We start from the raw sequence: 24,184 nt of genomic DNA, 5'->3' as shown, positions 1-24,184 counted from the left end.
ATACTGAATTCAGCTCACACCTTAAGAAGTGATGCAAATTCCGTGCACCGGCTGTTGAAATAGTGGACATCCGAACTATGACAAGCCCATGTTAAATTCATCGCTTCTGCATCAATTTGGCACCACTTCCGGATACAGAAAGAACATTTTCAATACTTTTTTGGCGACGCTTTTTTTACTGGGTAGTGTTGCAAATTTTGGTGACAGAAACATCCTAGGAAGAAAAGCGTAGCAAAAAAATCAATAATTTTTGGATACGGAAATGGTGTAAAATCTGGTTCAGAAGCAATGCATTTTACATGGACTTGTCATTGGGTGGGAGTCATCCTTTTAATTATCTTCTATATTGATCTCCCAATAATTCTTTGGATGTGATGCAAGTTCAATATTTCCACAACAAAATTTTCTTAATTTTTCGACTTTAGTCTATACATGAAGACAATTGTAAATTCCACCTCTGCCGAGAAATAGATTGGCACACATTTTCTAATCTTTTTTGGAAATTTCCATTATTTTGTCTTGGTATTTTGGGACGGTAAGATTATGTTGAATCTTTGCGATATTTTTCATATCGCTCTTAGACAATGGCTGACATTCAGTCCTTTAATTGGAAAAGCGTTAAAATGCAGAACACATCTTTGAATATTTTAATTTTTTTAAATAAATATTATATATAGTATATATAATAGGATAGTAGAGCGATAACTGTGAGTCCGTCCATCCATCTGTTTATAGGAAGAAGAACAATAGTCCCCATATAAACCGACCTCCCGATTTGGGGTATATCGGTCCATGTTTTGGTATAGCCCCCATATAGACCGATCTCCCGATTTTACTTCTTGGGCTTATAGAAACCGCAGTTTTTATTCAATTTACCTGAAATTGGAATTCTAGAGGTATTGTAGGACCACAAATACGTGTGCCAAAAATTGTATGTATCGGTCCATGTTTTTTGTATAGCCCCCATATAGACCGATCTCCCGATTTTACTTCTTGGGCTTATAGAAACCGCAGTTTTTATTCAATTTACCTGAAATTGGAAATCTAGAGGTATTATAGGACCACAAATACGTGTGCCAAAAATTGTGAGTATCGGTCCATGTTTTAGTATGGTCCCCATATAAAACGACCTCCCGATTTGGGGTCTTGGGCTTATAGAAACCGTAGTTTTTATCCAATTTGTCTGAAATTGGAAATCTAGAGGTATTTTAGGACCATAAAGAGGTGTGCCGAAAATGGTGAGTATCGGTCCATATTTTGGTATAGCCCCCATATAGACCGATTTCCAGATTTTACTTCTTGGGCTTCTAGAATCCGAAGTTTTTATCCAATTTGCCTGAAATTTGAAATCTAGAGGTATTTTCGGGTCATAAAGAGGAGTGCTGAAAACGGTGAGTATCGGTCCATATTTTAGTATAGCCCCCATAAGAACGATCTCCCGATTTAACTCCTTGGGTTTCTAGAAACCATAGTTTTTATCTGATTTGCCTGAAATTGTAAATATTCTGGTATTTTAGGCTCACAAAAACGTGTATCGGATTAAGTTTTTATCGGTCCATTTGGTAATGCCTTCATATTCACTTCTTGAGGGCGCACTGATCATGAAAATTGCTTGAAACTCAATGTAAAATTTTCAGATTTTACTTCTACAGATTTAAGATTTCAAATCAAGACGTTATTTTATAATTTTCTTGCACACTTACAAGAGATGTTAATGATTCCTCTAAAACTCAAACAAAAATGGTTCTTATAAGTCCAAAATCTGATATAGTCCTCATAGGTGAAATCTTTAAATTTACCTCCGGGAAGTGTCCTCAAGTCCTCAAGCCCTCCTGAAATTTCAAAGGAAACCATAATATTTGGTTCATGGTGGTGGGTATTGAAGATTCGGCCTGGCCGAACTTACGGCCGTATATACTTATTTTACAATAAAAATAAGTTTAATTTAGCGTTAGTTTAACTAATGAATTTTTTTCTGTGTAATTGTATAGGGTATATATAAACCGATCGCAAAAAATTGTTCAGATGAGTTCATAATTGCATAGAGACTGATCTGTAAAAACTAATCAAAAAGTGAAGTAACTTATGTAGATATTTAATTTGGATGTTTTTTTTACATAGCCTCCATATGAACTAACATACAATTTAGAATAGAATTTTAAGAAGTTGCATGATATTTTTTTATCGACAACTATTACCACAATCCAAGTAATTCTCTTGTGGTCGTCTTTAGTAGAATTTTGAACAGAATCCATGGTGGAAGGTACATAAGATTCGACTTATTATTCACTTATTCTTATAATCTTTCCTTAACCAACTCTATATTTTGCAATATTTGGCTACATTTTGAATTTAATTCCACTGTGCAATGGATCATATATCTCTGCATACATATATTGCTTGTCATCTCCATCAGCAGACATTTGGCACACGGACCAATCAATGTTTGGTTTAGCTTATTTGGCTTGAAGTCACAGAATTGATTTCTAATACCACCAAATGGTGATAGACATCAGACAGACTACGCGAGGGCAAAGATTCTAGGCTTACAATTTCTCTGCCACTGCAAGCCTAGAATAACCAATGGTAGTTGGATATCTGATCTTTAGCTTTACGAATTGTTGTGAGATTTATCAGTTTCCATTAAATCCCACTCAGTTCGTCCGTCCGTCCGTACAATCGTGCGTCTATCCATCTGTTGTCAATAGAATCTCATTTATGTGTGAATTGTGCAATAGTTCTGTGGAATATCTTCTGTGAAGTTTAGCCAATTCACACAACGTCATTCATACGAAAATAACTCATTGACTAAAAAAAAGTCGTTTTCATTCTCGGCTTAGTTTTTTTTGCATTATTTTTGTTGTTAATGACTAACGTTTTAATTTTTAGATGTTGGTTTGTTTTGTTTTTATTTGTAGGTGTTAATCGCCAAATATGAAGTGGCTATTTATTTATTAATAAAAATAATATTGTTATGAAAAATTAAAAAAAAACGGATTCTGTTTGAAATTTATATTCGCTATAATTACGGTGAACAGGTTTGGTTAACAATGTCATTGCAAAGCCTTAGGAATGAGAAAATAACTAGTTACAGTACATTTAAAAGGCAAATAAACTTTAAAACTAAAACAACAAGTCCTAATATTAAATCATTTGCAAGAACCTAAAGTAGGGCTGTGGAGTCGACTCTGACTCCGGGTAATGTAACTAAATCCCATTTTAATAACACTCCATTTTAAAGGAGGGTACCAAAACTGGACCGATATAACAGGTTGGCTGATAAGTCCCCGGTCGCTAGTATTAAATGCATATTATTTTTATATACACTGTTAGAAAAATATGTTTTTCATATGTTCCGATATAAACAAAATGTGTTTCGGGCACGATTTTAAACCACAATATATTTAAGTGCGAACATGTAATGTTCCTAAACTAACACTAAATGTTTGGGACATCTATGTTAATATGTTAGAATATATTATGTTTGGGGCATGAATGGTTCATAAAAATCATATGTGTGAATACAAACATATATAAATTTACAAATTTCGACTAAACATACATATGTTGTGATATTTTATTCAAAGCGACAGAGAGAGTATAGAGAGAAATAGAGATGGAAACCGGGAGAGTTGACGAAAGATATCAATATAACACAGCAAAAGAGTCAAAAGAGAACAATTTCTGTGAAACCGCTTGTATGTTATTTCGGAAAACTGTTTTATGATAAGGCCAAAAATTTGATATGTTTAAGTCTCAATATTATTTAATTTGAATAAAGAGAATATACATTCTGAACCAAGAGAATAGACATTTGAAAAACAAACAGCTTATGTTTTCGCCTTGAGAGCAGCATTTTATGTATGTGTGGACATGTGTTTTGTTTATCATTTTGGCATTATGGGCACAATTTTTTTCTTGGTTCGTTAAAAGAAATCAGGGGTCTTCATAAAAATAACGAAAGGGCACTATACTCTTTTTAGAGTTGGGACAGTAAAATGAAATAAGGAGGAAATAGTGAAAAATTACTTTAGTTCCTCTTTATTAAAAAGTAGTCCACGAGGAGTTGACAAATATAAAAGCGGGCATTAAGTTCGAGTTTTACAGCTAAAACAATTTAAAAAGTTCATTTTCTTTAAAATGAATTATTAAAGAAAAATAAAAGGAATTTTAGAGCGATGATGTTAAATGCTAGTAAAAAACTGTTCACTCCTAAATAAATTTATGTTAATATTATAAAATTATGTATGTATGTTTATACTCGACTCAACGTTCTTCTTTTGTTAGTTTTTGAATTCCTTCCAAATTTTAAAGTTTTGTACAAAAACAGTTTTTTATTACAAGATTGTTATTTTTGCAATAAAAAATAATATTTTATCCAAAAATCAGTCAATTTCGTTTATATCAAGCACTGTTACTGACTATAAATCTTTAATATCGCACATTTCGAAGTTTCATTTAAAAAAAATTAATATAGTATAAATATAAATGTGTAAATTAAAAAAAAAAAAAAAAAAAAAAAAGTTCGGTCGGAGCAGGGATTGAACCCACGACCCTTTGCATGCAAGGCAGACATGCTAACCACTGCTCCACGTGGCAAACAAATGTATGTTTCTGTTAAATAATGTTATGTTTGCATAGGCTCGTGGGCGCTGCAAACTATGCTATATAAATGTAACTCAAAACGATAATTATCTACTGGTGACTATAACAGCTACGTAGCCCAGTGGATAGTGTGTTGGCTTACAAACTGTATGGTCCTCGGTTCGATTCTCCGTGCAGGCGAAAGGTAAAATTTATAAAATTTATAAAAGTGAATAATTTCTTCAACATTATTTGTATTACAGAGAAAGGTGCCAATAACTAAAAACTAAAAGTTAGGGAATGAGCACAATCGTGTTTGGGAAAAATTCTTCCAGGCATATAATATTTTTGGCTCAAAATGCTTCCAAACATATAATATGTTCACATAAAACAAACATATTAATGTTTCGGCAGTATGCAATAATATATGTGCTTCCTGCAAAATATGTTTGGAACATATGTTAAAGAAGCGATTTTTTTTGAGGGTGTAGTACCAACCTTCAAAAGATTCGTGTCAAAATTTGACGTCTGTAATTCAATTAGTTTGTGAGATAGAGCGTCTTTTCTGAAGCAACTTTTGTTATTGTAAAAAAAATGGAAAAAAGGAATTTCGTGTTTTGATAAAATACTTTTTTCTGAAGGGAAAAAACGAATTTTGACAAAAAAATGTGTTTTTCTTTGTTAGACCGGGGACTTATCAGCCTACCTGTTAATTATTTTATTTTTTATGTGTGAAAAGAGCACTAAATTTCACATTTGATGCCAATTGCACACCGAAAAACCTTGGAATTATTGAATTCTAAAATAACTCTATATTTCAAATTTAAGGCCAATTGGTTCCTATGTTATACCCTTCACCACTTTGTATAGTATTTTTGATACCATCTCAAATTCTTCAATTTTTTGTAGTTAAATAAATGTTTATATTCCCATATACGTTTATTTAAATCTAAACCGATTTGGACAAAATTTGTTACACTTCTAAAAAATCTCTTGACTTATAATTTAAATTGATCACCCGAACTATATTTCAAGAGTAAAATTTATTTTTGGACGGTGAATATGGAACATGTTTGTCGCAACCATGTTATTTTCTCGAAAAATATGTAGCTGATTTCGGCAACCATGTATAACATTTTTGCGATAAGAATCATCCTTGTTCACGCTCCAAAAATTAAATTTTGCGATTTTACAAGGATATGTGCTAGATCTGGTCAATGGTGCACCCAGAGAAGGAATATGATCACCTCAAACATGTTTAAAGAGCAAAATGTTATTTTTGGATGGTGACCATGTAACATGTTCGCTGCAACCATGTTATATTCTCGGAAATTATGTATCTGTTTTCGGAAAGCAATTTATGTTTGGCGAGAAAACAACATTTTTGCGACAAACATGGTACATGGTCACAATCCAAAAATAACATTTTGCTCTTTAAACATGTTTGAGGTGATCATATTCCTTCTCTGGGTGTGGATTTTGGGACAATATTTTGACAATTCGGGCGAGCCTTATCTAAATCACAACCGATTTTCTAGAAAGTCTGCCACTACAGTGTGTTAGATATGAATTGAAAATGGGGAAATAATCATCGAAATTGTGTGTAAGTTATGTAGATAGTGTGGCCCTATTTCCCTAAATCAAAAGAACAAATATATAGGGCCTTTTCCTAAATCTGAACCGATTTTGATCAAATTCGACCGATTTTTATCATATATTAAATCTACACTATGTGAACAATATCATGTTAATTTGAGTAAAATCCCATTGAAAATGGGTGTAAAATATGGAAATTTCTAACAGAATTCCTCCAATCTGGTGTACATATATACGGGAGCTATATTAACAAAATTTGGCATAATTTGTTAAATTGTAAATTCTCTCTCAGTGCAAAGAAAGACATATATGGGAGCAACATCTAAACTGCACCGGTTTTAACCAAATTTAACACACTTTATCACAATGGACTGAATAGTCTAAGTGAGCCTGAATCTTAATCGGGCTGCCACTTTAACCTAACACACTTGGCAGCACTATCAAATGTATCCTTCTTCCAAATTTGAAGCAAATCAACTCTGGCATATGGGGCCATATAAGTGCATACAGGGCGAAATCTGAACCAATTTGGCTGATATTTTGCAAGTTTTACGAGACTCACGAGACTGGGTCTCAGACTGGTCGTTGGAGTTACAGATAAATGCACAAATATATACCACGAAAAATTGTAGATTGTTTGCTGTTTGGTAGATTTGGACAAAATTTTCTATAGAAATAAAATTTTGACAAAATTTTATATAGATATAAAATTTTATATAGATATAAAATTTTATATAAGATATAAAATTTTGACAAATGTTTCTATAGAAATAAAATTTTGACAAAATTTTCCATAGAAAAAAAATTGACAAAACTTTCTATAGAAATAAAATTTTGACAACATTTTCTATAGAAATAAAATTATAACAACATTTTCTATAGAAATGAAAATTTGATAAAATCTTCAATAGAAATAAAATTTTGACAAAATTTTCTATAGAAAAAACCATTTTGACAAAATTTTCAATATAAATAAAATTTTGACAAAATTTTCTATATAAAAAACAATTTTGACAAAATTTTCAATAGAAATAAAATTGTGACAAAATGTTCTATAGAAATAAAATGATGACAACATTTTTATAGAAGTATAATGTTGACAAAATTTTCTATGGAAATAAATTGTTGACCACATTTGGTATAGAAATAAAATTTTGACAACATTTTCTATAGAAATAAAATTTTGACAAAATTTTCTATAGAAATGAAATTTTGACACAATTTTCTATAGAAATAAAATTATGACAACACTTTCTAAAGAAGTAAGATGTTGACAAAATTTTCTATGGAAATAAAATGTTGACAAATTTTTCTATAGAAATAAAATGATGACAACATTTTTATAGAAGTATAATGTTGACAAAATTTTCTATGGAAATAAATTGTTGACCACATTTGGTATAGAAATAAAATTTTGACAACATTTTCTATAGAAATAAAATTTCGACAAAATTTTCTATAGAAATGAAATTTTGACAAAACTTTCTATAGAAACAAAATTTTAACAAAATTTTCTATGGGAATGAAATTTTGCAAAATTTTCTATAGAAATAAAATTATGACAAAATTTTCTATAGAAATAAAATTTTAACAAAATTTTCTATAGAAATAAAATTTTGACAAAATTGCAAGCATTGTTCGACTGTTCACCACTTAGGTGAATTCTAACAAATTAGCTTTCTAAAAATAAATTTCGTGTTGTTGCATTACTATGTAACAAAACGAAATAAAAATACGATTAAGGGACTTGTAAGATGATGTACAGTGGGAGAAAAGATGATTCAATTTGTAAGAGGAAATTTCCCAAAAGTTTTCTCCATAAGGAGTTAGCATAAAGGGCCCAAAATTGAGTTATCTCTCCCAGCCAGATCTATACTAAAGGCTGTGGAAAGGTTCATTCGCCCGAACCGAAACATGTACAGTCCAGGCGTGTATAGATTTGTATCTGGCGTTTTATTTTCAATGGCTCTATTAACCATGTTCCTTAATCTATATCTGTCCATAAAGCTCGAAAAATAATTGTATAATTAGATATAATGCATTTGGACGTCAATTGCATGTTTCGGTATCAGGCTAACATGAAAAAAAAATTCTATAGAAATAAAATGTTGACAAAACTTTCTATAGAAATAAAATTTTGATAAAATTTTCTATAGAAATAAAATTTTTACAAAATTTTCTGTAGAAATAAATTTTTGAAAAAAAAATTTTAAACAAATAAAATGTTGACAAAATTTTCTATAGAAATAAAATTTTGACAAAATTTTCTATAGAAAAAACAAATTTTGACAAAATTTTCTATAGAAATAAAATTTTGACAAAATTTTATATAGAAATAAAATTATGTCAACATTTTCTGGAGAAGTAAAATGTTGACAAAATTTTCTATAGAAAAGAAAATTTTATAAAATTTACTATTGAAATAAAATTCTGATAAAAATTTCTATAGAAATAAAATTATGACCACATTTTCTATAGAAATAACATTTTGACAACTTTTTCTATAGAAATGAAATTTTGACAAAATTTTCTATAGAAATGAAATTGTGACAAAAATTTTCTATAGAAATAAAGTTTTGACAAAATTTTCTATAGGAATAAAATTTTGACAAAATTTTCTATAGAAATAAAATTATGACAACATTTTCTATAGAAATAAAATTTTCACAAAATTTTCTATAGAAATAAAATGTTGACAACATTTTCTATAGAAATGAAATTTTGACAAAATTTTCTATAGAAATGAAATGTTGACAAAATTTTCTATAGAAATAAAATTGTCTTTTGTATTGTCTTAATAAATTAAAATAAAATTTTAACAAAATTTTCTATAGACATAAAACTTTAACAAAATTTTCTATAAAACTACAAATAAATACAAATAAGAAATAACATTGTGACAAATTTTCTATAGAAAAAACAAAATTGGTTGTGAGTAGGATCTCCCATTTTGTAGAAGTTGCAACTTTCCATTGTTGGTGCAAACTAAATCGTTAAAGCATATAAAATTCGACACATTTTGAATTTAAGGGTTTTAAAGATCCAAAATATTTTCGCTATTTTTTTCATACTAACCACACAAATTTGATCAAAAACTTCAAAATAAGATTTTTTAAATTTGTGTAATTTTGTGGTTTGATTATTTCAAATTTTGGTAGATTATTTTTGGTGCAATTGGCAACCACTTTGAAGAACCCAAAGGAATGTCATGTACGTTTATATTTGTTGAGTTACACAAATCTGTAGGTTAGGTTAGGTTAGGTTAGGTTAGGTTAGGTGGCAGTCCGATGTATCAGGCTCACTTAGACTATTCAGTCCATTGTGATACCACATTGGTGAACTTCTCTCTTATCACTGAGTTCTGCCCGATTCCATGTTAAGCTCAATGACAAGGGACCTCCTTTTTATAGCCGAATCCATTCCACATTGCAGTGAAACCACTTAGAGAAGTTTTTAAACCCTCAGAAATGTCAGCAGCATTACTGAGGTGGTATAATCCACTGCTGAAAAACTTTTTGGTGTTCGGTCGAAGCAGGAATCGAACCCACGACCTTGTGTATGCAAGGCGGGCATGCTAACCATTGCAGCACGGTGGCTACACAAATCTGTAGCGTTTTATAATTTGGATTTGGCCTGAGTTGGAGTTCAGCAAAATGATTACAACTCCGACTCCACAGCCCTGATATAAAGATCTAGATAACATTTAAAGATTTTAGAATTGCAATTCCGAGCTAAAAACTCCGCTTTTTTCAAATAAAAATACTTTGAGAAAGCAAACCGACGTTAAATCTGGGTGGTATACAATTTGAATAGATATGTTATTTATTGAAAATTCCATATACTTTCTGTTTTAAAAAAACTTTGGATTAAAGATTGGGCATTCTTAAAATAAATTTAAATAATAATTTTTGGCTAAAGACAAAACAGTTAATTTTTTTTAATCAAAGCAATTAGTACCTCATTTAATTGATAGATTATTTCTTTTAATCGAAAATGTTTTTGTTACATGAAGGAACATTGCCTTATTTCAAATACATTCGACTTCTACAGAGGGAGTTTTTTTGTTCATTAAGTTTATTCCCCAAAGTTCTGGTTTACGAAGTCGCAAAACGCAAAATTTTATCTGTAAATAACTTCTGAACCACTTCATATTTTGCCAAGAAATTTTTTCCATTTAATTTCTTGTCCATAAATTAAAAATTTCGTATTATATTATTTGGTACATTATTATGGTTCGCAAACGAGCGATAGAGGAAAATTTTACGTTTTGCGAATTCGTAAACCAGAACAGGGGGGTATGTTCTTTGCACATATTTTATTTTACCTGGTTCCAGAAAATTTAATTGAAATACATACCTGTAAGAAATATAACAAAATAATTCATTAAAAGAAAATTTTTAAAAGTCTATTTAAAAGTAATAATTTAAAAAATAAATATTTCATTAATAATAATTATATAATTTGGCATCAAAAGTTTATTTTTAAAATACCCATATTAACAAACGGCTTATCACTCCATTGATCACAATAACCTCCAACTAATTCAACAACAACAGCTCTATGTCTATACATATTCCATCTTCAATATTATTCATAAACTTGGAATATTGAATACAAAACTACATTATCTTTCTATCTATCTATCCATTTACATATGCTGGTCAGATGTGATCATTTCTAACCAAAAACAACAAAAATCTCCAATCGGACATCCATTCTTATCAACATCAAGTGATTGATGTGCGATTTATCAAAACCGATCATCGGTATAATTGCCAAGGCTTATGGTTTGAAGTAACATCAGTGTCAAAATAAAATCACCAACAGATATAGTTCGCCATGGATCAATCATTACCAAAGTGGATATGGGAGATTCAATGACCTAAGGGCATAACAACGGTTAAAAAAATAATGATAAATATGAAGGAATAACAATGTGGGTACTACCATGACAAAAAAAAACTCCGACACTCATCATCACCGTGTTTCATACCCGTTAGCACAGATATACACTCAGAGAAGGAATATGGTCATCTCAATGATGTTTAAAGTGCCAAATGTTATTTTTGGATGGGGAACATATCTGCCGGGGAAGAAAGCATTTTTGTGACAAAACTGTTCCATGGTCACCGTCCAAAAATAATATTTTGCTCGTTAAACATGTTTGGGGTGATGATATTCCTTCTCTGCGTGTAGGTTTTACAAGTATCTCATGAATATTTAAAATGAGAAGTTCACTCATATCAATTATTGTAGCCCTATTTTATTTTCATCGCAATAACAAGGGACCAAAAATGGGATTAAACCCCTGAATATGAAAAGGTGCCTAGCTTCTATGTACTGCATAAATATGGACCTAATATGAAATTTTGTGAAATTAAAATTTTAGGACAAGCAAAGTACTTATTATTATTTCTTCTAATTAATGGAATTTTAATTAAAAACAAGTATATTCCGCCGTAAGTTCCAGGCTAGGCCGAATATGTACCCTCCACCATGGATTGCGTAGAAACTTCTACGAATGACTGTCATCCACAATCGAATTACTAGGGTTGTGGTATCTTAAAACTTCTTAACATCGTTTTCTAAATTGTGAGTTAGTCCATACGTGGTATATATTACAAATAATTACGAATCGATATGGACTTTTGCACGGTACGTAGAGAGCCAGAATTGAAGTATGAAGGTCGCTTATATGGGGGCTATATACAATTATGAACTTGATATGGACCAATTTTTGTGTGATTGGGGATCGATTTATCTGAGGGCTATACATAACTGTAGACCGATATATACCTAGTTAGACATGGCTGTTGACGGCCATATACTAGCACAATGTACCAAATTTCAACTTACTCGGATGAAATTTGCTCCTCCAAGAGGCTCCAAAACCAAATCTCGGGATCGGTTTATATGGGGGCTATATATGATTATGGACTGATATGGACCACTTTTGGCACGGTTGTTAAATATCATATACTACCACAACGTACCAAATTTCAACCAGATCGGATGAATTTTGCTTCTCCAAAAGGCACCGGAGGTCAAATCTGGGGATCAGTTTATATGGGGGCTATATATAATTATGGACTGATATGAACCAATTCCTGCATGGTTGTTGGATACCATATACGACCAAATTTTAACCGAATCGGATGAATTTTGCTCTTCTAAGGGGCTCCGGAGGTCAAATCTGGGGATCGGTTTATATGGGGGCTATATATAATTATGGACCGATTTCGATCAATTTTTGCACGGTCATTAGAGACCATATACTAACACCATATACCGAATTTCAGCCGGATTGGATGAAATTTGCTTCTCTTAGAGGCTCCGCAACCAAATCGGGGGATCGGTTTATATGGGGGCTATATATAATTATGGACCGATGTCGATCAATTTTTGCATGGTCATTAGAGACCATATACTAACGCCATGTACCAAATTTCAGCCGGATTGGATGAAATTTGCTTCTCTTAGAGTCTCCGCTAGCCAAATCGGGGGATCGGTTTATATGGGGGCTATATATAATTATTGACCGATGTGGACCAATTTTTGCATGGTTGTTAGAGACCATATACTAACACCATGTACCAAATTTCGGTCGGATCGGATGAAATTTGCTTTTCTTGGAGGGTCCACAAGCCAAATTTCAGCCGGATCGGATGAAATTTTCTTCTCTTAGAGGCTCCGCAAGCCAAATCTGGGGATCGGTTTATATGGGGGCTATATATAATTATGGACCGATGTGGACCAATTTTTGCATGGTTGTTAGAGACCATATACTAACACCATGTACCAAATTTCGGTCGGATCGGATGAAATTTGCTTTTCTTGGAGGGTCCACAAGCCAAATTTCAGCCGGATCGGATGAAATTTTCTTCTCTTAGAGGCTCCGCAAGCCAAATCTGGGGATCGGTTTATATGGGGGCTATATATAATTATGGACCGATGTGGACCAATTTTTGCATGGTTGTTAGAGACCATATACTAACACCATGTACCAAATTTCAGCCGGATCGGATGAAATTTGCTTCTCTTAGGGGTCCGTTTATATGGGGGCTATACGTAAAAGTGGACCGATATGGTCCATTTTCAATCCGACCTACATCTATAACAACTACTTGTGCCAAGTTTCAAGTCGATAGCTTATTTCGTTCGGAAGTTAGCGTGATTTCAACAGACGGACGGACGGACGTGCTCAGATCGACTCTGAATTTCACCACGGCCCAGAATATATATACTTTATGGGGTCTTAGAGCAATATTTCGATGTGTTACAAACGGAATAACAAAGTTAATACACCCCCATCCTATGGTGGAGGGTTTAGAAAGTTTATAATGCGTCTGGATATTTCACACATTGGTAGTATTAATTTTTAAAATGTAGATTGAAGTTGATTTATTTCAAAAAGTCGTTACAAATTCAATTCACATTCAGATATGTTAAGTATAGGTTTTTGTATGGAAAGATCCATATAAAAATGTTTGTCTATGCAAATCTCATCTAAGCTTGTTGTAAAAACAAAGAATTTTTGGGAAAGAAACATAATAAGACCACCAGTATAAAAACGGAGCGGTACAATCGAGGAAGGCTGGTGGTTTACCACTAACAAAAGAAATCAGCTAAAGAGAGAACAACAATAACAAAAGAATTGTTTAAACTTCATAAACAATCTGTTAGCTCACATCATGATTTCTTTCATTTCAAGCCTCGCAAATGCCGAGAAACCGCAAAACCTCAAAGAAAGAAATCCAAGACGGAAAGCGCATATCACGGAAAGAGTTTGAAGAAACACAAAAAAAAAACTAAATTAGACACATAGTAAAGTATTTTGGACAATCTCGTCTGGCGTTAAAGAGACGATGATGATGATGACGCCCGTCTAGTTTCAAAGTATGACATCAGCGCTAAATGCCTCCATGGTTTGGAAAACCGGTCGGTCGGTGCAGACTTTTTGGCTTAGCATTTCGTGTTAACTAAATAAACTAAGAGTTGGAACTAATGAAGTCCATTATTATTACGATTTTAGGTTCTTTTTGGTTTTCTCCATTTCCTTTGGTCAACGATTTCTATGATGTTTTTGTTTAGGATGAATGGAGATGGTGCCTTTTAGGGAATATCGGTAATCGTAAAGAATATTTGTAATTACCACCAAAACCATTTTAGAAGCTAAATTAAAATGGGTTATGGCCAAATTACTAATTAATAAATAAAATCCAATTTAAGCTCGAAGAAAGTTCGCTGGTTTGATGTTTTAGGACATGTAGAAGCACAACATAATTAAAAAGATTTTTTCACTGTTTGACTGTCCAATAGTGTCCAATCGAAATATTGTCCACCGTTAGCCATAACTTTTTTACAACTTTCTGGCAACATATGGCTACCGGGACGAAAAAATGACTCGTCATTTGACTCAATCAACGAATCTACAAAGTTATTCGCTTCCTCATAAGAATGAAAATGCTGATCAGCCGGATCATGCGTCCTCGATCGGAACAAGTAGTAATCAGAAGGAGCAATTTTCGGGCTATATTGCGGGTGAGGTAGACCTTCGCATTTGAGTGTTTACAATTAAGTTTTTAAGAGTTTTGTGAACGCATCATTTGAATTCGATTCAAATCTCCTATAATGTCTCGATTGCAGCAGCTTATGGTATACCACACCTTACTGCTCGCACCAAATACACGGCATAAGCTTCTTTCCATGGATATTCGACTATGTCGTCAATGTTGAGGTATGACCGGGGTAAAGATATGATTTTTTTCACTTGGATCCGCTTTTTATCGCTACTAACGAGGTTATGCAAAAAAAACTTTCATTTGCTGCCTTTGAAGCAGCATTTTTGGCAGTATTCGAACCCGGACCCCATGATGATGATGTGTTTCGTAGTCAGCCTCTGGTAACCGATATTTATTGTGCGTGGTATAGCATTATTTTAAAGCCCTGGTAATGCTCCAAGTAGTAAGATATTGAATACCAAGTAATAAGATATTGAATACTGGTGATACTGAAGGAATGACATGCGACTACCCAGTTTTTGCTGGTAAACGCTTTTATTAATATATAATACACATTCAACATACATTCAAGGATGTGGGGAGACTGGAAACGCCGATAAAAGTTAGGAAATATTCGTCTAAACAAGTCAGCGCCTTTCGGAGAAACAAATCTTTTGGGTATATTAGCCGAACACCCTGAACATCTTCGTTGCTGTTAACGGCTATAACAGCTTCACACATAGGAAGATCTTGAGTTGGATGAACCAACAGATTCTAGTTTTTCTGAAACACGCGATGTAGGTCTTACTAATTCATCTCCTTTGCAGTTCTCTGTTATCAAACAACAACATTTGATAGACAGAACTGCTCAACCATCGGGAAGATAGATTTGGAAAATGGTTGTAACATCTGTGAAGGTCACATCAGAAGAATACTTGTTCCTTCGAGGACATGCTTACGTAAGTCAGTCTTACAAAGTCAGTGCCTTTCGGAAAAACAAATCTTTTGCGTATTTTAGCGGAACACCCAGAAGAGAATTATGCTTTTAGCTGTAGAAGCGATGAATTTAACATGGACTTGCCATAGGGCGGATGTCCACCGAATATGCATCAGTTCTTTAGGTGTGATCAGAATTCAGCGTTTTCGACGTGAATTAAAAAAATTTGCGATATTTTGATAAATAAATAATTTTTAAAGTTGTTTATGATTTTTAATGCCTTCTAATGCTTGTTTTTTTCGACAAAATTTAAATAATTTGGACCATTTTATAAATCCTTACCCAGCTTTTAACCTATTTGAAGCAACAACAAAAATTAAATTACTCTTTAAAAATATGAAATCAGTATAAAAAATAAAAATTGATTTAAAATAACTTCCCGAGTAGTTAAAATAAAGAACATCTTTGGAAGGACATTTTTGGAAGTGGTTTTAAAGTTGTGCTTTTAGAAGTACTTCCAAAATTTTTTGCTGGGTGTTAACGGCTGCAACAGCTTCCCACACAGGAAGATCTTGAGCAGATGTGCCAAGACATTCAAGTTTCCCTGAATACGCAATGTAGTTCATAGTTCATAGGGACCTCCTTTTTATAGCCGAGTCCGAACGGCGTTTCACATTGCAGTGAAACCACTTAGAGAAGCTTTGATACACTCAGAAATGTCACCAGCATTACTGAGGTGTGAAAATCCACCTCTGAAAAAATTTTTGGTGTTTGGGCGAAACTGGGTTTGAACCCACGACCATACGCAGGGCATGTTTTTACCATTGAACCGCGGTGGTCCCCTATCAAGTAGTATCACTTGATAGATATGTAACTCTTTAACTGACTGGAAGAGAGATTTGCGGATGTTTACGACATTTTTCGAATCGAAAAAAATTCATTGGCCCAAAATTTATTTATTTTTATAGCATTTTAATCTTACATTCTTAAAGAATTAGCTAAAATACACTCAATCTACACTGAAATAGTTTTCTTTTGTGAGGAACGAAATTTTAGACAACCGAAGTTCTTTTTTCTTTAACGCTAATAAATCTTCTTTATAAGCAAACAAAACAGATTAGAAACTATCAATTTAACGTTTGTCATAAATTTGGAATTATATGCTCTTGATGAAAATACTTTATAACAAAAGCGAAGGAATTTTTTTTTTTGGTGTAGGAAATCGAAAAAAGCATGCCCGGTTCCAAAGATTTTGTCTTTACTTTAAAAATTTTGTTATGGATACCGAGCCAAAGAAGCTGAGAATACAAGTAAGGATACTTTTAAGACACAATTCTCTTTTAAATTTGGGGTTTGTGTAGTTGCTTCTAGGAAGCAAATTTTAATTTTTCACTTTTGCAGCTTTTTTTCTTCATATGCTATCAAAGTCCTTTAAAAACGAGTTAACGACAACTTCATTTCCCAAATTAAGACTCGACTTCCAGTAGAAATTATGCTATGTTTCAAGTAGGTTAGGTTAAAGTGGCAGCCCGATTAAATTTCAGGCTCACTTAGACTATTCAGTCCATTGTGAATAGTCTAAGTGAGCCTGAAATTTAATCGGGATGCCACTTTAACCTATTGTCAAGTAAGAAACGTCTTTAAAATAAAGTGTTGAAAATCATGTCCTATTTTTGAACGATTTTTTGCTTTGTAGTCAAGATGCAAAAAGACAACAAATTTAAAGACAATTTCATTAAATTTAAAGAATTTTTCTTATTATTGAATTATTGAAGTCAAGATGACCTTGCCCAAAAATTTTTTCTTTCATATTATGATACCCATTTTTAAGTCAAATCACTTAATTCTAAGGACAACACGACTTCATTGAAAAGTTTATCGACTTTTGGACAAGGAAAAAAGCTTTATATTAAAGAAATGCATCTTCTATGCTAAGCTAAATGTGCATTCGTATTTTAAAGACATGAAAATCTTTGACTTCACGACAATTTTTTTTTCAGTGTAGGGACGAAAATTTGAAATTAAGAAAACAGTCGAAAAAAGTGAACCCTCTAGTAAATAGTATATATTAATTTTAACAAGTATATACGGCCGTAAGTTCGGCCAGGCCGAATCTTATGTACCCTCCACCATGGATTGCGTAGGAACTTCTACTAAAGGCTGTCATCCACAATCGAATTACTTGGGTTGCGATAACACTTGCCGATGGCAAGGTATCGTAAAACTTTTTAACACTGTCTTCTAAATTGTAAGTTAGCCCATACGGGGTATATATTAAACAAAAAAGGCCGATTAAATACGTATATAATATAGTTTGACAAAATTTTCTATAGAAATGAAAACTTGACAAAATTTTCTATAGAAATAAAATTTTGACAAAATTTTCTATAGAAATAAAAACTTGACAAAATTTTCTATAGAAATAAAATGTTGACAAAATTTTCTATGGAAGTAAAATGTTGACAAAATTTTGTATAGAAATAAAATGTTGACAAAATTTTCTACAGAAATAATTTTTTTACAAAATTTTCTATAAAAATAAAATGTTGACAAAACTTTCTATGGAAATAAAATTTTGACTAACATTTCTATAGAAATAAACGTTTGACAAAACTTTCTATAGAAATGAAATTTTGACACAACTTTCTATAGTAATAAAATTTGACAAAATTTTCTATGGAAATAAAGTTTTGGTAGATTATTTTTGGCGATATGGACCAATTTTTGTGTAATAAGTCATCGGCTATATATAACTAAAGACCGATGTTGACCAATTTTTACATGGCTGTTAGAGGCCATATATTGACAAAATGTACCAAATTTCAACCGCATCGGATGACTTTTGCTATATATAATTATGGACCGATATGGACCAATTTTTGCATGGTTGGTAGATACCATATACTAACACCATGTACCAAATTTCAACTGGATCGGATGAATTTCGCTCCTCCAAGAGGCTCCTGAGGTCAAATCTGGGGATCGGTTTATATGGGAGCTATATATAATTATGAACCGATATGGACCAATTTTTGCATGGTTGTTAGAGACTATATACTAACACCACGTACTAAATTTCAATTGGATCGGATGAATTTTGCTCCTCCAAGAGGCTCCGGAGTTCAAATCTGGGGATCGGTTTATATGGGAGCTATATATAATTATGAACCGATATGGACCAATTTTTGCATGGTTGTTAGAGGCCGTATACTAACATCAGGTACCAAATTTCAACAGGATCGGATGAATTTTGCCCCTCCAAGAGGCTGCGGAGGTCAAATCTGGGGATCGGTTTATATGGGGGCTATATATAATTATGGACCGATATGGACCAATTTTTGCATGGTTGTTAGAGACCGTATACTAACATCAGGTACCACATTTCAACCGGATCGGATAAATTTTTCCCCTCCAAGAGGCTCCGGAGGTCAAATCTGGGGATCGGTTTATATGGGGGCTATATATAATTATGGACCGACACGGACCAATTTTTGCATGGGTATTAGAGACCGTATACTAAGACCACGTACTAAATTTCAACCGGATCGGATGAATTTTGCTCCTCCAAGAGGCTCCGGAGGTCAAATCTGGGGATCGGTTTATATGAGAGCTATATATAATTATGGACCGATATGGACCAATTTTTGCATGGTTGTTAGAGGCCGTATACTAACATCAGGTACCAAATTTCAACCGGATCGGATGAATTTTGCTGCTCCGGGAGGCTCCCCAAGCCAAATTTGGGGATAGGTTTATATGGAGGCTATACGTAAACGTGGTCCGATATGGCCGATTTTCAATACCATCCGACCTATATCAATAACAACTACTTGTGCCAAGTTTCAAGTCGATAGCTTGTTTCGTTCGGAAGTTAGCGTGATTTCCACAGACGGACGGACAGCCGGACAGCCGGACAGCCGGACAGACGGACAGACGGACGGACATGCTTAGATCGACTCAGAATTTCACCACGACTCAGAATATATATACTTTATGGGGTCTTAGAGCAATATTTCGATGTATTACAAACGGAATGACAAAGTTAATATACCCCCATCCTATGGTGGAGGGTATAAAAATGTATTACAAATGCCTATATGACAAACAGATGTAAACATTTACTTTCATGACAAGATTTTGATGACCAACAGAGTCAAACAAGAAACACCAAATAAAGGTCAATATCTTTGGATCCAAGTTAACTTCTGTGAGTGTATGGTAGAAGATACCAAAAAAATACATACGTGCCAATTGTCAAGCTTTACATTCAGTCATCAATAAGTCATGTAAGAATTTTATTACTAAACATTAATTTAAATAATGTTTAATTTTTAGGGACGAAAACTGCACTCAGAGAAGGAATATGATCACATCAAACATGTTTTAAGAGCAAAATGTTATTTTTGGGTGGTGACCATGTAACATGGTTTTCGCAAACATGTTATTTTCTCGGAAATCATGAAACTGATTTCGGCAAGCAGGTTATATTTGACGAGAAAATAACATTTTAATGACAAACATGTTACATGGTCACCATACAAAAATAACATTTTGCTCTTGAAACATGTTTGAGGTGATCATATTCCTTCTCTGTGTGTGGCAAATAGCCAAAGGGCGCCAAAATAACTCTAAATCAAATAAAATCTGCTTTGCTCGAATTAAATACGGTATTTTCCACTGGCTTCACTATTTTAATAGTTTTTGACGCTCTTTTAGTTATTTTTGTAGTCTCCAAAAGCCTTATATGTCTTAATGTCGTATGCATATAAATAGGCTTTCGAAATCCGTTTCAACATTCGAATTAATGTCAAACTTTTTATTTCTGGTTACCAACACTAAACCGTAGGAGTTCTGCAATTGACAAGATTAGGTTTATTGTCATACTGCCTACTTTCAATTGGCAACGACTTGTGGCAACAACCTGAAATAACATTGCAACACGAAGTGGTAACAACATGATGACGAATGGTGAAATAACATACGAATCAGACATTTATCATTGTCTCTTAAGTGGAATGGAAAATTGACATATTTAATATTTTTATTTTCTCATTGGCATCTTGCCCACATCTTTTACTTTATTGATAAGACAGTAAAAATATGATGGTAAAGACGATGACGATAGTCCATCGTCATCAATGACATTTTCATCATCATGGAGGGAAAAGAATGTTTAACACAGTGTTCGAATCGAACTAATATGGAGAGAAATTACTAGAGAACAGATTAGGGTATATGAATGGTACATGGAGGTACATTAGGGCACAACTTGTATATCAAAGACCAGTTCACAAATTGGCAACACTGGCATCAGTTGTTTAAAAATCCCAAAAAACAAATAAATTCTTACCCCCATATTTATAAAAGTTAACATGAACTTTAAACCTACTAATATTACCATACAAATTCGTTCGATAAACTGTAAGTAAATTATTATGAATTAGATTTTTAATGTACATATTAATCAAATAGCAATAAATATTTACTGCTGCGATTATTTATAACAATTTACAACTCATAAATGTAATCTCAAACCACTGTGCAATTTGCAATCGTGGATTTTCTTTGCGAATCTTTGAATGAATGAAACCACTTCTGAATTGAAAAGAGCGTATGGATCTACACTATCAAACGAACTAATAAACCACACACGAACGAAAGATGTCGACTTTTTCCCCATTTGTTGTTGCTTTATATAAAATGATGAGTTGATAATTTGTTGTAGGAAATCATCAAATCCAAAAGAAAATCTCATCAAGAATGCAAAAACAAACAAATTAAATTTCTTTCATAATGCACATGGAGAAAGCAATAGAAAAAATATGCGCGCACAAAAAAGAATGATAGACATTTTAATGGGACAGTAGGTTGAGAATTATGAAAGGGTGAGAGCAAAAAAGAGGAAACCGCTACAATTGTGAGAAATTTTCCGACATAGTTGGGTGTTGGGATTGCTATTGTTTTTGTTTTGTTTAATTTGAGAGAAAATGAGCTTAAATCTCATTAGCCTTATAATATATGAGATATACAGTTTGAGTTGGTTTATATGTAAATTGCCAAGGTGTCTCTTTTCCTTGTTTCGAAAAGAGAAGACTGCAACGCCCTACACAATTACAGTAGGTAAGCACATCTCATAGAAGAAAAAAAAACACATATAATAAAATTATATCGAAACACCATGTCTTTTTGGAGTTTCTTGGTACATGTCTTTAAATTTGACATGTTTTTTGGGTCAGAATAGAAACCTATTGTTTTTCGGTTCAGATTTGGACAAAGCTCTCATATATACCTTTCACCCGATATGTATTTATATGACCCCAGAAGCCAGAGTTTTTCCCTGATTTGTTTCAAATTTTGCAAGAGGAGTAAACTTAGTTGTATCCTAAAATGTGCCAAATTTGGTTGAAATCGGTTCAGACTTAGGCATAGCTTCCAAATATCTTTCGCCCGATATTGACTTATATGACCTCAGAAACCAGAGTTTTACTGCGATTTTCGTGAAATTTTGCACTGGGAGTAGAAATAACATTCTATGTTAAATATGCACGCCAAATTTGGTTGAAATCGGTTCAGACTTAGATATAGTGAGAGCCACCGTGGTGCAATGGTTATCATGCCCGCCTTGCATACATAGGGTCATGGGTTCGATTCCTGCTCCGACCGAAAACCAAAAAGTTTTTCAGCGATGGATTATCCCACCTCAGTAATTCTGGTGACAGTTCTGAGGGTTTCAAAGCTTTTCTAAGTGGTTTCACTGCAATGTGGAACGCCGTTCGGACTCGGCTACAAAAAGGAGGTCCCTTGTCATTGAGCTTAACATGGAATCGGGCAGTGATAAGAGAGAAGTTCACCAATATGTTATCACAATGGACTGAATAGTCTAAGTGAGCCCGATACATCGGGCTGCCACCTAACCTAACCTATTGTTTTTCGAAGAATTCGGTTCAGATTTGGACATAGCTCTCATATATACATTTCACCCGATATGTATTTATATGACCCCCAGAAGCCAGAGTTTTACTGCGATTTTCGTGAAATTTTGCACTGGGAGTATAAATAACATTCTAAATATGCACGCCAAATTTTGTTCAAATCGGTTCAGATTTAGATATAGTGGGAGCCAGCGTGGTGCAATGGTTCGATCCCTGCTTCGACCAAAAAGTTTTTCAGCGGTGGTTTATCCCAAATCAGTAATGCTCGTGACATTTCTGAGTGTTTCAAAGCTTCTCTAAGTGGTTTCACTGTGGAACGCCGTTCGTACTCGGCTATACAAATAGAGGTCCCTTGTCATTGATCTTAACATGGAATCGGGCAGCACTCAATGATAAGAGAGAAGTTCACCATTGTGGTATCACAATGGAATGAAAAGTCTAAGTGAGCTTGATCGGGCTGCCACCTAACCTAACCTAACCCAGATATAGCTCCCATATATGCATATCATTCGCCTGATTTACCATAGTTTCACTCCGATTTACGTTTTCACGGGGAGTAGAATTGACATTATGACTATTCATGCCAAACTTGGTTGAAATTGGTTTAGATTTAGATATAGCTCCTATATAACAGGTTGGCTGATGAGTCCCCGGTCTGACACATAGATGGGATCGCTAGTATTAAATGAATATTATTTTTATATAGTACCAACCTTCAAATGATTCGTGTCAAAATTTGACGTCTGTAAGTCAATTAGTTTGTGAGATAGAGCGTCTTTTGTGAAGCAACTTTTGTTATTGTGAAAAAAAATGGAAAAAAAGTAATTTCGTGTTTTGATAAAATACTGTTTTCTGAAGGACAGTGGACAGTGGGGCAGTGGACGCCCGAAAGAGGTGGTTACCGACGAAAACATCAAAAAAATCCACAAAATGATTTTGAATGACCGTAAAATGAAGTTGATCGAGATAGCAGAGGCCTTAAAGATATCAAAGGAACGTGTTGGTCATATCATTCATCAATATTTGGATATGCGGAAGCTCTGTGCAAAATGGGTGCCGCGCGAGCTCACATTTGACCAAAAACAACAACGTGTTGATGATTCTGAGCGGTGTTTGCAGCTGTTAACTCGTAATACACCCGAGTTTTTCCGTCGATATGTGACAATGGATGAGACATGGCTCCATTACTACACTTCTGAGTCCAATCGACAGTCGGCTGAGTGGACAGCGACCGGTGAATCGTCTCCGAAGCGTGGAATAATTTTTATCGATTATCTTGAGAAGGGAAAAACCATAAACAGTGACTATTATATGGCGTTATTGGAGCGTTTGAAGGTCGAAATCGCGGCAAAACGGCCCCATATGAAGAAGAAAAAAGTGTTGTTCCACCAAGACAACGCACCGTGCCACAAGTCATTGAGAACTATGGCAAAAATTCATGAATTGGGTTTCGAATTGCTTCCCCACCCACTGTATTCTCCAGATCTGGCCCCAGCGACTTTTTCTTGTTCTCAGACCTCAAATGGATGTTCGCAGGGAAAAAATTTGGCTGCAATGAAGAGGTGATCGCCGAAACTGAGGCCTATTTTAGGCAAAACCGAAGGAGAACTACCAAAATGGTATCAAAAAATTGG

General features: G+C 33.6%; 1 protein-coding gene across 11 annotated transcripts in view; it reads right to left on the bottom strand.

Annotated features, from left to right (window-relative positions):
* Positions 1–24,184, bottom strand: part of LOC142226453 (uncharacterized) — a 122,830-nt gene that overhangs the window by 85,623 nt on the left and 13,023 nt on the right. The gene's annotated exons all lie outside the window — the stretch shown is intronic.

The sequence above is a fragment of the Haematobia irritans genome, chromosome 2, assembly GCF_050003625.1.
Source record: "Haematobia irritans isolate KBUSLIRL chromosome 2, ASM5000362v1, whole genome shotgun sequence".
NCBI lineage: Eukaryota > Metazoa > Arthropoda > Insecta > Diptera > Muscidae > Haematobia > Haematobia irritans.
This window is presented reverse-complemented; position numbering and strand designations above follow the sequence as displayed.